At 48.0% G+C, this 13,359-nt stretch overlaps 1 long non-coding RNA gene across 1 annotated transcript; it reads left to right on the top strand.

Moving 5' to 3' along the window:
• Positions 1–228: 228 nt before the first annotated feature.
• LOC144173408 (uncharacterized) lies at positions 229–1,234 on the top strand. Its single transcript, XR_013323257.1, has 3 exons — positions 229–323; positions 551–628; positions 1,068–1,234. It is a non-coding gene; the product is annotated as an uncharacterized LOC144173408 (long non-coding RNA).
• Positions 1,235–13,359: the final 12,125 nt, after the last annotated feature.

The raw sequence follows: 13,359 nt of genomic DNA, 5'->3' as shown, positions 1-13,359 counted from the left end.
CGTCTGCGAGCGTGGACGCAAAGTCACCACATTTATTGGTGAGTCGTTAGCACAGGGCACACGGGCAATGTTTGCCGGACCGGAAGACTCATTGTTTTGAACAGTATACGCGACGCATGACTGTGAAACTGTTACGCACGTCCGCCCCCCGTTCTCTTGTGTAATCAGCCGTCTGCGATTGTACCATAAAGATGAGAGAGGAGAAACGTCGCAGAAGATTGCGTTTCGCCGCTTGCAACTTCAAGCGATAACAAAACACGCGGAAAAAGGGTCCGGCTAAATGGTGCATTTTACGAAGGCACGTGCGGCGATTCCGTGAATTGGTGCGTATATTTTGGAGTCACAGACCTCGATTCTCCTCGGCCTCGATTCTCGGCTCATCCTTTTCAGCGAAAAATAGGCTTGCTCACCTGTTACCTCTGTGCCTGCTCGAGACGTGCTTTGATGCGTTAATGACGAGGTAGTTAATAGCCTTCTTCTCTGAGCTGCGTCCGGAATGCATGTTCCTCTTAGTCATCGCTCTGAAATAAACACATTTCCTCTCTTTTAGGTCGTGCGGGTGCGGAAACAAGAGTCCCGTTTCGGCCCTACATTCTGGCCCATGTCGTTGGCAGTCCCCGAAGGGAAGGTGATGATCCTTGCTCTTGGTGGAGGGAAAAAGCGGGGATAAAAATTTTTTGTATTTCAAGAGAGGGACCGATGCGCCGCATGGTGCACCCGAGTAGCACCCATTCACCATCTTGGAAATGAGCTGCCTTTGCTGGCGTATATAGTCCTTACCTGTACATATGCCGCCGTTCGGTTTCTGTCCAACTCAATATGCAAGCCTTCCTAAAAACACACGCTCACACATTTCGCGGTGTAACGCAACGCCCTTAGCCTACAACGATTTTAAAGTCTAGTCGCAGCCGCTATCAGTGCTGCTATCGGGAAAGGCTTTCGTTGCAAAAAAAAAAAGAATGTCTATACAATTACAGCCCGGCTTTTGTTCCTGAGGCCACACCGGACCTGATATGAACTTGTCCCTCTCCGCATGTCATCTGACACAAGTACTTGCTTCTGTGCAGGCCGCCTCGAAACCGTTCTCCGGACGTACAAGCATGGATATGGGGGCCCCATTATCCTGCAAGGATCTAGCGTGTATACCTCTACATGGGACCTTCCGCTTACTTCATGTGGCTAAAGCCTGCTGTCACAATAATATTAACAATAAAGCAACCTGATACTGTAACTAGCATGGAGACACAGCAGTATTGCCTCCCTTGTCAACCCATACGAACTCGCTCGATACTTTGGCCAGCTCTGCCGGTTGCGTTGGCCACTTCGTTAGTTTTTTTTTTCTTTTTTAGGTAGCCCGTTGCGTTACCATTTCGTAGACAAGTGGAGCTCGCGAGTGGCCTTAGAGCATCTAGTCTCCGATTATAGTTCTATAGTTCTACGATAGACCGTTTTTTCAGCGTTCAGTGTTCTGTATCGAGTTCTTATTTTTACCGTTGCGAATTGAAGAGAACAGTAACAAGCCGCTGGCACGCTGACACTTCGACACGCTGGCTAGCGGGCACTGTTAAGTGGGGACGCTTGTGAAAACAATAATACCTCGGATATCGCTGTAGAAGAACGTCATGTTCGACTTCCCCGATGCTGCGCGCACAAGACCGAGCGAACACGGTTAACTACCGTAATTAACTGTATATTATCGATATAACCATAAAATCTATACGACCTAAAAATAAATCGAAATGTCCAAACCCGAAACAGCACCGGACGGCAAACCAGTGAGACGTCATTGTGGCAGTACGTGAGCCTGCCGAGAAGGGCGCCTGCGGGAGCTTTGATAGTAAACCCTAACTATAACGAAGCTGCACCTGGGCCTATGAGGCGTGCTGCAGTGGAGGGCTGCGAATTAATTTAGACCACCTGAGGATCTTTGGCCTTCTCCGAAATCTCGACCCGCGGGCGTTCTCGTTTTTTACCTTTATGAAAAACATCATCATCAACAAAAACAAAGAACTGCCACCGCTGCCTGGACGCAACCCTCGACCTTGTGCTCAGCAGCACAGCGCCTTAGCCACTGAAGCACCGAGGCGGTGGTCGAGCGCGGCAATTATTCTTAGTGAAAACAAGTTTCACTGTTAGCCCATAACTGGCGCCTGGTCATGTCATACAATCTGATAATGCGAATGTGAATTTACTTTGCGCTGTTTTCACCGCGTCAGCACTAGTTGATACATGTCGCAAAACCCCGGGGCCGTCATTGACTGTGTGGAGCTTCGACGAAAGTGAGCAGGACAGAGTGGGGAGGATGACTGAATGAGGATAGCGCTTAGAGAGAGGGGTGAAGTAAATTCAGTTCATCACCTGCCGCGGTGCCGCGGTGGCTAAGGCGTTGTTCTGCTGAGCCCAATGGCACGGGCTCGATCCCGGCCGCTGCTTTTCAGATGAAGGCTAAAAGTGAAAACGGCGGGTGTCTAGATTTCAGTACACGTTCAAGATACCCCTCAGGGGGTGGAAATTAATCCGGAGCCCTCCAGAACGGCGTTCCTCACAGCCCACAAGTAGCTTAGGCGTGTTGCACCCCAAAATTCGAATATGAATTTAGCTCGACAGCGCACACCCATCGGAATGGCATCGCTAGCGCAGGTCCCGCCACATGAATCGGAGTAATCGACTTTGCCATCGTGCCCCGAACTTGCTTCGGTGGCGGCATGGACTGGTCACTCGGGTGCATCGGGGTAAGGAGCAACCCTGAAATCGCTTTAGAGGGACTCCTGGCTCAGGCGTTGCAATGTGCCCCTCTTTTACACCATCACTATTATGACGAAGAGGGTGGCTGCTCATCCTGTCCGCGCCAACGTCAGCACCGTCATCACTAAAGACCGGAACTTTGGGCAAAATGCCTATTTTCCCCTTGAGTACGTATCAAGCCTATTTAACATATAAGCACGAACTAAGGGAAGATTATCATTTTGAGCAATACTTCATTGAGCCTATTAGGGCCTATTTTGACTATATGGGCCTATATGTGCTTTTTAGCGCCTGAAAATTCCTTTGTTGTGTTATATATACCTTTTTCGGTTTTTCGAGTCGATGGTCTACAAGGACTCTTCTCGCTTCAGAAGCCCGCAACTGGGTGTTTGTCGCAAGCCGTTTGCGAGAAAAATCCGCGAGCTGTGCCACACACGCCACATCACTCACTAAATGTTTACCAGCACCACCACCGAGAAACGTAAACCGGGCTCGAGCCGCCGCCACCTCGACCTAGCCACATCGGCCGAGCCGCCAGAGGCCCTTACGCAACGAAGCAGGAGCCAGCCTCGACGTCCTCACACTACAGGTTTTTTCTGTCCTTCTAACGCACTGTGTCCACAACGGCAAATATTTTTGACGATGTGCCCTATCCATTGCTAACGCAACAAAGAACAAGCAAAGAAGAAATTGAACGCGACAAGACCACGCACATTCCACCAAAGTTCAAAGACGGTACGCCTCCAAGGGGAAAACCATGGGCAAATCTGACATAACAAATTTTTAAGGTGACGCCACGAACACGTGTACAGTAATCCGCCGATGACGGAAACGCCGCCGGATGGCAAGATTCAGCACGTGTAGGGCGAAGAAAGAACGAGAAACGGAGCTTATAGGAATGAGCATTTCGGCACTTTTCAACTGTTCTAGACGTGACTGCCCTCATTTGCCGTGCCGAGTTATCTTCAGGGGCATTTAGAAACCTAGCAGTAAGGAAACGAGTTGCAAAGAATCCTGCGTGTTGTCTAATATTGCTAATCGGTGTATAGTGCATAGTTACTGAATGGGGCTATTCCCGCAGCTTCGCTAGTCATATGCTCCTGCAGAACAGAACAGCTCAGTAATTTGTACGAAATTCTTGCACCTACCTGCACTTTCCATGGGATTCATCGGTGTTGTGTAGAACTGGGGAGGTGGTTCGGCTCTGTCAACGAATAAATACGTGCAGTTAAGATCGGCGCAGTTGTGTCTTGAAGCAGCAGTTACCGATTGTGTCTCTTCTACTAGAGCCCGTTGTTACCCCTTAAAAAAACTCGGCTAAGGGCGGACAACGACTTTAGAAAACACTCGCCGGTGGTATTAACAGCTGTGCAGTCGACGAAAGCGTGGCAGCGAAATGATTTACATCACGCTATAATTGAACGTGACTTGGCACATCCGTGTACTTATTTCACGCTCTTAGAAGAAAACATTTCCGCAGCTGAGCGCTTGGGTGCCACTCTGACTAAGGATATATGCTGAGCTCATTTGGAAAGACTGGGACAGATCCGCCACCATGCCCGAAGGACTGGTTACTGACAGAGCCCAATCCTGTCTGATATTCCACCATAATGTCTGACATAAAATTCCCCAATTCCCTGCGCTAAAAGAACTGCCAAAGCCTTTCTGAGCAGGAAAAATTCTAGTATTATGATATTCCAGGTGGAATCGGTTCATGGAGCATTACAAAATACAAGCACGCTCCCCTAATTTCAGTGGACATTGAGCGTTGTTTTTTCGCACACAATTATTGACTGAAACGAGATACAACGTCAAGAAGCATATCATTGAAATTGGCCTGGTTTGCCATGGTTGTTAAGCCTTTCTTTGGTTGTGGAATCACCCTGCATTTCACGTAAATATGTTAGAGTAGCAACTCTTGTTATTTTCAGGAAGAAAAAAAAATACTTTCCCACAGCACAAGACTCGTCCGCTGTTTTTACTGCAAGTCAAAAATTTGTCGCAAAATACGCTGCTGAAATAAATACGAATTAAGCCCATATGTGCCTAAACCGCAATATTTTTCAACGCCTATTGTAGGCGCCTAAAACCTTGATTTTCGTGCCTAAAGTGCCGGTCTCTAGTCGTTGCCCTCATCGTCGAGGCTTGCCTTTCAAGGATGCTCCACGGCAAGTACACCTATGCTGAGGTAAAGGTAGCAGAACAGGGTTACCAGTGAGGAAATGTATTGTAGCGTTGGTTGGTAATTATTACGGTAATTTACGCTACTTTATGTCGCAGGAAGCAGAATCTGGAAAGCAATTGGACAACGCTGAATAATCGCATTACGTTCATGGTTCATGTCGTTTCTTTCATCCTCGCTTTCTCTTTATGTTTTTCTGTTTTTGTTATTTCTTCTGAAAACTGTGCCACTTTCGTTTTGTTAGTTAATACTAACTTCTTGGCTCATCCCCCGCGTCGATACGTGCCTTTTTTTTTTTTTTTTTTGCAGTTGCCAACCAACCAGACTCCAGCAACCGCAGTAAATTGACACTTGCCAGCCAGCCCCACTAACGCAGGATGAGAGACGTGTTTGCCCTACGGGAGAGGTGGCCAGAGATACAGATCGGAAGGCCCATGCGCATGACGAGGACCGATATTCATAGCCGAAATACCCCTCCAGTCCAGATCACGAGTGGTTTTGAGCTCAGCCACGCGAAACTTAACAATGCGATCTCGATCGACTGGAACAGCATCTGTCTCTGGTTTTCAGAAGTGACGGCTGCAGCATCGTTTTTCTGCAGGGCCAGCTATTTCACGGAAGTTGTCGAAGACACACTGACAACCTGGCACATTACTGCCTGGGACGAAGAACATTCCCGCCTCCATATATCAACATGTCTAGCGAAGACATGTCATCTACCGACAGCTCCAGATGAACACATTTCCACATGGTGCATTACTATCTCGATACATCCGACATTATACACATACAGTTGTAAATTTTGCATAGAGCCATGCACTCTCTACAACATGGTCTGGGAGTGCCGCCACACGCCACCACTTGCCACAAATCCCAAACCCTTGTTTGAGCAGTGGGAGTGTCAGTTGACGAGCGTCAACCCGGATCACCGACGACATCTGGTAGACCGGGCGAGACAGGCCGCCAAGACCCAGGCCATCCGGGACTAGGGAGGTGCCCCACCTGGCAGTCAACCCAACAACATTGACTGCTATATTAAGCGTTTGTTCCTCTTCCCCCTCCTCCTCCTCCTGTCGGGTCTTCATGTCATCTGGCATGATGATGACTGATAATTGATGATGATGATGACGATAACGAGAACGATGACGACGACAATGATGATTGAGGGGTGGTGGTACCCTCAATGAAACTGACACTTATCCACAACGAGGTATACTGGCCAGGGTCGTACGCAAGGGGTGGAGATTCGGGGCGGGGGCACGGCTTCCGCCACCAAAGTTCTCTTTGCTTTTTGTTCGGGGGAGGGGGAGCACGGACAAGACCACTGACTCTGCTTGTCATCTAATAACGACAAGCGATAGTTAATTGCTGTCGCAAGCTATGCAAGAAGCTCGCAAAGCTTCCACATACGACAATCGTCCATCAGTCTTGGTTGAAATTTCTGAACCGGTTTCTATTATCTAAATTTTTTGTTCGCGTTTCTGTTTTTTTTATTATTCTCCTACCATCTTCTCCCCTTTTGTTCGGGGTGTCACCCTCCACGTCACTTGGTCTGACGTAATACCTCTACTACGCTCTCGTTGGCGCAGGTTGATAAAAATTAATTAATGTAAAAGAAAAGAGAAATAACAAATATTAAAAAAAAGAGAGACAGTAAGGAGGGAGATAAAAATAAAATATACTACACGATTACCAATACCCCCATTAGCCACTAATTATATTAGCCGTAATACTGCAGGCGAAGAAATGTAGATATGGGTTCTAAACAAATCTCGCCTTTCCATATTCCACACTTGCAGCTCTAAAAGACAATGGTCATTCCCACGCAGGCGCATAAAAATGCTTCATCACTGGTACCGTTTGCTTCGTTGTATTTTCCACAAAGTTTGGGTCTTCATCGCATTCTTCGGTGCCACGGCCGTCTGTGCCGACACGGGACTGGCCGAGTAGCTAAATGGGTTAGAAGATGCCAGATAGAGCGACACCACAACCCTGTGAAGAACAAAACAACAACTCAATTTTTTGGGATAGCGCTGCTCCTTACTCAGCGAGCCAGCGGCAACCAGTGTTGCCAGCCGGTTGCAATAAAAGCGCTGAAGTTGGGGGTTTCTACAGGGACTTAGTTATGGGTGGGCCTGAGGTTGCATGGTTGCCGGAGGGTGTGCTTAGGTTAACGATGTGAAGCGTGCTGCCGATCCCAGTACCAGGACGTAAGAATCGGAGTCGAAGAGACTGCGTCGACGAAATCCTGCAGTTATGCCCGCGATTCAGGGAGACTTAAAAAAAAAAAACTCCATAAAGGCGAAACTGAGTGCGGGATACGCTGGTGCCGACCGATTGTTCGAGAATAACTTACTGAACAATTCGTTTTGATACTCATGTAGCGCACGCGACCGTCTTTGGTTCAAGTGGACGACTCTTCATGGCTTCAGTCAGCCAATATTACCCTTTCGGCCCTCGCGGGGTCAATTGACGCCACCCCATAAACGTCCCTGTAGCGCATAGAGAACAAAACCAAAACTGCTAGTTTTCTGGGGAATTGTCCTTCAAGGACGACTGTTGCAATAGAAATCACCATAGTTGAGTTCTAGCGGAGCTGGACGCTGCAAAAAAGGAAAAGTTGGAGTGAATACAAAATTACGACATTGAGGCAAAAAAAAAAAAAAAGAAAAGATCAGAGGTCCTAGTTTTATTCCCAAGCACGTAAATCTATAAATATCTGCACTACGAAGTTTATTTTTTGTTTGTAGGCTTATGCGTTAATAAAATTAAGAAAACATGCAAAAAAAATTTCTGCTCAGCAAAACATTTTTAATTGCGAGATGTCCGCATTAATTTCCTCAGTAACAAATCAGTACTTTCACTACCAGCTCTTTTTTGTTCGTGGGCTTATGTGAGCCCGAAAATTTAGTACAACACAGAGAAACCACTTTTTTTGCTTGAATAAAAAAACCAAGGCTAAACAGGTTAAATCAATCAGTCAAGCAAGAAAAACACCCCCTTTGGTGTCACCCCTTAAAATTTTCCCCCAGTTTACTTAATAGCGCCATTAGCGTAAGGTTATGCACGCAGGAATGCAATCGAAGCACGAAGAAAGTTAGAAACGCTGACGTTGTATTGGTGACGGTGGTGGCAGCTAGAAAAAGCCCATACCACTCGTGAGGACTGACCAAGCAGTGGGGGCTCAACAAAGTACGTTGTGGAGAGAAGAAACAAAAACGCATTCGATGAGAAAAAAAAAAAAAAAAACAGTGCCACTGTGCACCTTCGGCTACCAAAATTGGCGCACGCAGCAGCATATCATGGCTGCCGTGAATATTTTACATCCAATTTATTACTCAATTAGTTGGCTTTCCAAACCACGCACCAGAAAATGCGGTGGAGCACACCTGCCCACCCGCTGATCCTTTCTTCTGCGCCCCCATTTCCGCCTTACCTAATTTGTTTCCATGACTAAAACAAATTCTTCTCGGCCGATCCCCCTCAGTGGGTATGCGCCACTTTTCATGGGCCACCACCACCACCACCACTGCCACGAGCATCACGGGCTCGCGCACTCGCTGGTGGAGCAGCTCGCGACCGGAGCTCAGATTCGAGCAGCTGAGCAGCTGGGGGTTCGACGCGATGAACACGGACGTGGAGCTCGACTACAGCTACGGTGAGCCGGCGCTTGTCTTCAACCCTTGCTTCCCGGCGTTAGTTTGGGCTGGAAACGTCGGGGCTGCCGCGATTTTGGCCTACCCGGGTGGGCGGAGTACGGGTGGCGGCGGGAGGTTTGGCAGCGCGACGCCATCTTAACCAGCCTCCGCTATTCCAGACCCTCCCCCTCCTCTTCCCGCTTGCGGCTCATGCCCTAGCTTTGCTAGGGAGAGCGCGTTGGTGTTTGGCCCAGATTGTTTTAGAGTCCAAACAATCTGGCGCAGCTTGTGACGACCTCGGAGAAGTGCTTAGGCCTCGTCTTCTGAGCTCGGTTCGGTTCCACTGCCAGCGTACCAACTTTGGACGTCAGGCTTGAAATGGGCGCTTATTATCCCAGTTCCTCCAGATGTTAGCCTAGCGGTCTAGATTGCCAATGGGAATGGTGGAGTTTTGTCGACGCGCGCACGCTCATCATGCTTGCTTTTAGAATTCGGCGTGCCCCCGTGGCTCTGCAACGTTTAGCCTTCAGTTTTTAGTGTTCACGTAGAAGCGTTCCCCACGTGCAAATTTTTGTTCTTTTTACGCGTGGGTCGATCTCATTTTGGTTCGTTACCTACCGGCCGATGCCTTTGCAGGTAACATTAAGAAGGTATATAGCCACGTGGGAGATGACATTACGGGCGATCGAAGTACAAGGGCCGCGTATACAGCGCGGCCCGCACGGAGCGAATTTTGGCGGCGAACTTCGCGCACCTTCGCACGCCTAGCCCCCACATATTCCGGTTCGCTCTACCAGGGAGGAAATACTTACTCCTATGTATCTAGTTGCCCCGGTAGCCCCGGAGGCCGCCAGCGGGCAGCGTTCGCGTTTTTTTTTTTTTTTTTCCCTGCAAGTTTGCTCCCTGTGGGCCGCGTTTTATAGTCGTATGAATTTTTGCGTAGGTTTTAGAGAATACTGATTTAGAATTTTTAACTTACCTGTTTTAGATAACACTGTTTTCTTCGAATTTTTAACTTATCTCTAAACATTCCTGGCAACAAAAAAGTGTTATACCGACCTGGCTTGAGCTACCCTCACATACCGCTAGAACTGTCGTCGAGAGACATTGGAATTTTCGAGCTTGTTAAGAGGCGGCCTTGTGCAACCTTTGCTCGCATCTAACGACGAACTATATTTCTGGCGTCCGTTATTCATATGGAGCTTTCACGCTCCTTTAAGCCCGCAACGTACTGGCGCATATGGTATACATTACCCGCACATAGGTGTTTGTGAAAACACAGCAGGCTGCACTGTTTTAGCAGCTCTCTGAGTGAAGTCTGAGTTCTGCGATATACGTGTTTTCCTTATTGGATTTCCATTCAACCATTAATTTTCTGTGTGCGTTTGCTGTACCAGCGTTTCCTATCGCGCAATGAATGCATTTCCCACGCAGCCCGTTTTACACCCCGTTTTATCCCCCTTTTTAATACTTTTGTGCTTCTGAAGAATTTCTACCACATATTCGGCGTCCTGCACAACAGGCAGTTTAAGATGGCATTTATAGGCGTCCTGCCTCGTTATGCTGAACATCCGTCTCTTCCTTCTCGCCTCTTGGAGAAACAGGAGGAATGGATAATTACCATCTCCCAACGTAACCCACCGGCTCCTACTATGCACAGGGCGCCAACTCCGTATAGCCCGTATAGCTGTAGTATCATTTGTACTGCGTATCAAGGGGTAATATAAATGGGTCGCGACTTCTTTGGGTCTCTAAACTGTTGAATTTATCCTTTCATAGTTCCACACCCTTCGTTTTAGGCATCCTATATGTCGCCTTAATCCCCTACTTTCAAACTCACTTATAACGCCGACTTCGATGTCAAAAGATCATGTTACGTCTTTCCCAAATTAGAAAAAAACTGAGCGAATTTAGTGCGAACTGAAGAAATCGCGCCCCTGTTTTGTTAGTTAAGTCCAGGTTACACCTGGAAAAAATTAGGCAGCGTATTCTGCCGGCAGCCGTGAGAAATACCTAGCCACAATTCTGGCGGCATTCGCCGCTATTTCGATCGCTTATAAGACCGCGAGATATTTCCCTCGAGAAAAAAAAAAGTTATTCTCACGGCACATCTTCAGCACTGACAAGTGAGGGACAAAAGCAACCAAACGTGGTCTAACGTAACGTAACGTGACGTAGCCAGGGCCGTAGCCTGAATTTTTTTTTCGCGGGAGCTAAGGGTTCTCGAAGTTCTTTTTTTTTTTTTTTCCAGAACAAACTCTAGCCCTCGCTTACGTACTGCGTGGAAAAAAATTCAGGGGTGGGTGGAGTTCGAACCCCCAAACCACGCCCCTGGCTACGTCCCTGAACGTAATCAACACCGACCTTACGTAACCAAGCCTAATTAAACCCAACTTATTATAACGTAAACTATCCCAACCCAATGTAACCGACCCTAACCCAACCCAACTACTCCGAACACAACGTACCTGAAACCCAACCCAGTCCAGTAGTCCTGTGCGTCGTTCTTGCGATGATTGCAGGAATACCCCCATTGCAGATAAATTCCACAACAAAAGCCCGACGAACGAAAACTTGTCAATTTCTGAAAACAAAAAAAAATGTACTCTTCCCTTTTCAAAATAAGTCCTCCGTCACGGGAGCAGCCGGCAGGACGGCTTATTGCGGAGTATTTGTCCCAAGGATGGTTCAGACGGGCTACTGCCGGGAGAAATGGTCCTTTCAAAAATATTAAATACTGAGCGACTTTCGTCACAAGTGAAGTCCCTTCTTCATTCCCGTTTGGTAAGTCTACGTTACGGCTGAAAAAAAAAATGCGTTTGCTTTGCCGCAATGCACTTGTATGACCAATGCTTGCGTCAAAGGAACCAAATTTGACAACATTGCGACGCCACGCATGATTGACACAGAAATTCGGTCTTTGCCGTTACAACATGCAATGCCAAACGTCAAACTTGCGTTGTGTAATCGGCGAATGCGTTTTTGTTGTCAAATCGCATGCTAGGATTTGTACTCGGTCGTCTTGATCACAGCGATTGGCGATTTCACCTGCACAGCGTGGTGAAGTGCATCCACGGGTACAGAACAAACCGAACTATAAAAATCAAGCTGATCGTGAACTTCATGATATTTACAGCACCGTATTTTTTGTTGCTGTTGTTTGAGTGCAAAAGTGCCGAGGCCAGAAAGCATCAGATGAATGTTTGGGGTCAATGTCGCCGCGTTGGGGAGCTTCGCGAAGAGTGAAATGAGATGTAGGGGCTTCATCCAAAACACGAGGCTCTATTAGAACTGCGCCTGCATATAGGGCTTAAAACGCGTGAGCATGAATAAAACATACCCGCCGCGGTGGCTCAGTGGCTGAGGCGTAGCGCTTCTGAGCACGAGGACGCGGGTTCGATTCCCGGCCGCGGCGGCCGCTTTTCTGATGGAGGCAAAAAGCAAAAAGCGTACGAGATTTCGGCGCATGTTAAAGATCCCCAGGTTGTCTAAATTAATCCGGAGCCCTCCACTACGGCGCGCATCATCGCCTTCGTTGCGTCGGCGCGTTAATCCCCACAATCAATCAATCAATCAATCAATCAATCAATCAATCAATCAATCAATCAATCAATCAATCAATCAATCAATCAATCAATCAATCAATCAATCAATCAATCGACAAAACAGTGAACTGCGTACAGTGTGCACGATTTCTTGCAACAGCAGTTCTCAAGAGCTGTATGCTTCTGACTCAGCGTTACTTCCAAACAGTGCGCACACAAATAAGGACATAAGCAAGAAAAAAATGGCAGCATCTCCACTCCGTGGATGATGGCGAGGGTGCGGAGTACGGGAACTCGAAATGACATCCAAGTTGCGCCCCGAGTGACATCCGATTTGCGCTCCGACCATCATTCGATTTGAGCCGTGAGTTGCAGCTTGATTATTCCCTAAATGAAACTGCAACTCACGGTTCAAATCGAATTTCGCTTGATTTTAGCTTGATGGTGGTGCGCGCACGGATGGACGCGGATGGACATTGGGAGGTCCTAAGGTACTCCGCGGCCGCACTGTTACAGGCGAGGGAGTAAGCCGTCTGACTCTCGGGTACTAACTGACGGTCGTGGCCCAATTAATAAAGAAAAAAAAAAACGGTCGTGGCCCAATAGGTAAGGCGACTCACACTAACTCTGTCTGGCCTACCAGACACAGGCTCGAATCCTGCCAGTGCCTGTGATTTTTTGAGATTGTAAATGCCATGCGCAGGGACGCAGACGGACGTTGTGCGGTCCTGAGGTACTCCGCACCTAAAAAAAACGAAGTGCTGTTTCTGTCTTAGGTAATCTGCGCAATGATGGTAATCATGCACCGGTACCAATTATAGCCAGACGTCCTGCTTACCGCAATTTTTTTTTATTATGGGATTTAATGCGCCGATGCTACATAGGCGATGACGTGCACGCGCCGTAGTGGAGGGCTCCGGATTGATTTGACCCCCTGGAGATCTTTAAAATGCCGAGCACACGAGCGCTTCGGCTTTTCGTCCATCAGAAAAGCGGCCGCCGCGGCCGAGAATCAAACCTGCGTCCTTGTGCTCAGCAGCACAACGCCTTAGCCACTGAGCCACCGCGGCGGGTACCGTAATTCTTTTGACGCTCCCTTCACGTCTTTACAGCCAACAGGGTTGGCTATGATCACGCCCAGTAGGCGATATTCTTTAAGAAGGTTCACTTGGGAAAAAAAAAAAAAAGGTGGTGTAGGAAGTTGAGGGGGGGGGGGGGGAGATTGTTGGTTACGGGGTTGGGTGCTGTG

The sequence above is a fragment of the Haemaphysalis longicornis genome, unplaced genomic scaffold (assembly GCF_048455015.1).
Source record: "Haemaphysalis longicornis isolate Haplotype H1 unplaced genomic scaffold, Haemaphysalis longicornis Haplotype H1 scaffold_1, whole genome shotgun sequence".
NCBI classification, from domain to species: Eukaryota; Metazoa; Arthropoda; class Arachnida; order Ixodida; family Ixodidae; genus Haemaphysalis; species Haemaphysalis longicornis.
Note: the sequence above shows the minus strand (reverse complement) of the source record. Positions and strands in the feature narration are given on the sequence as shown.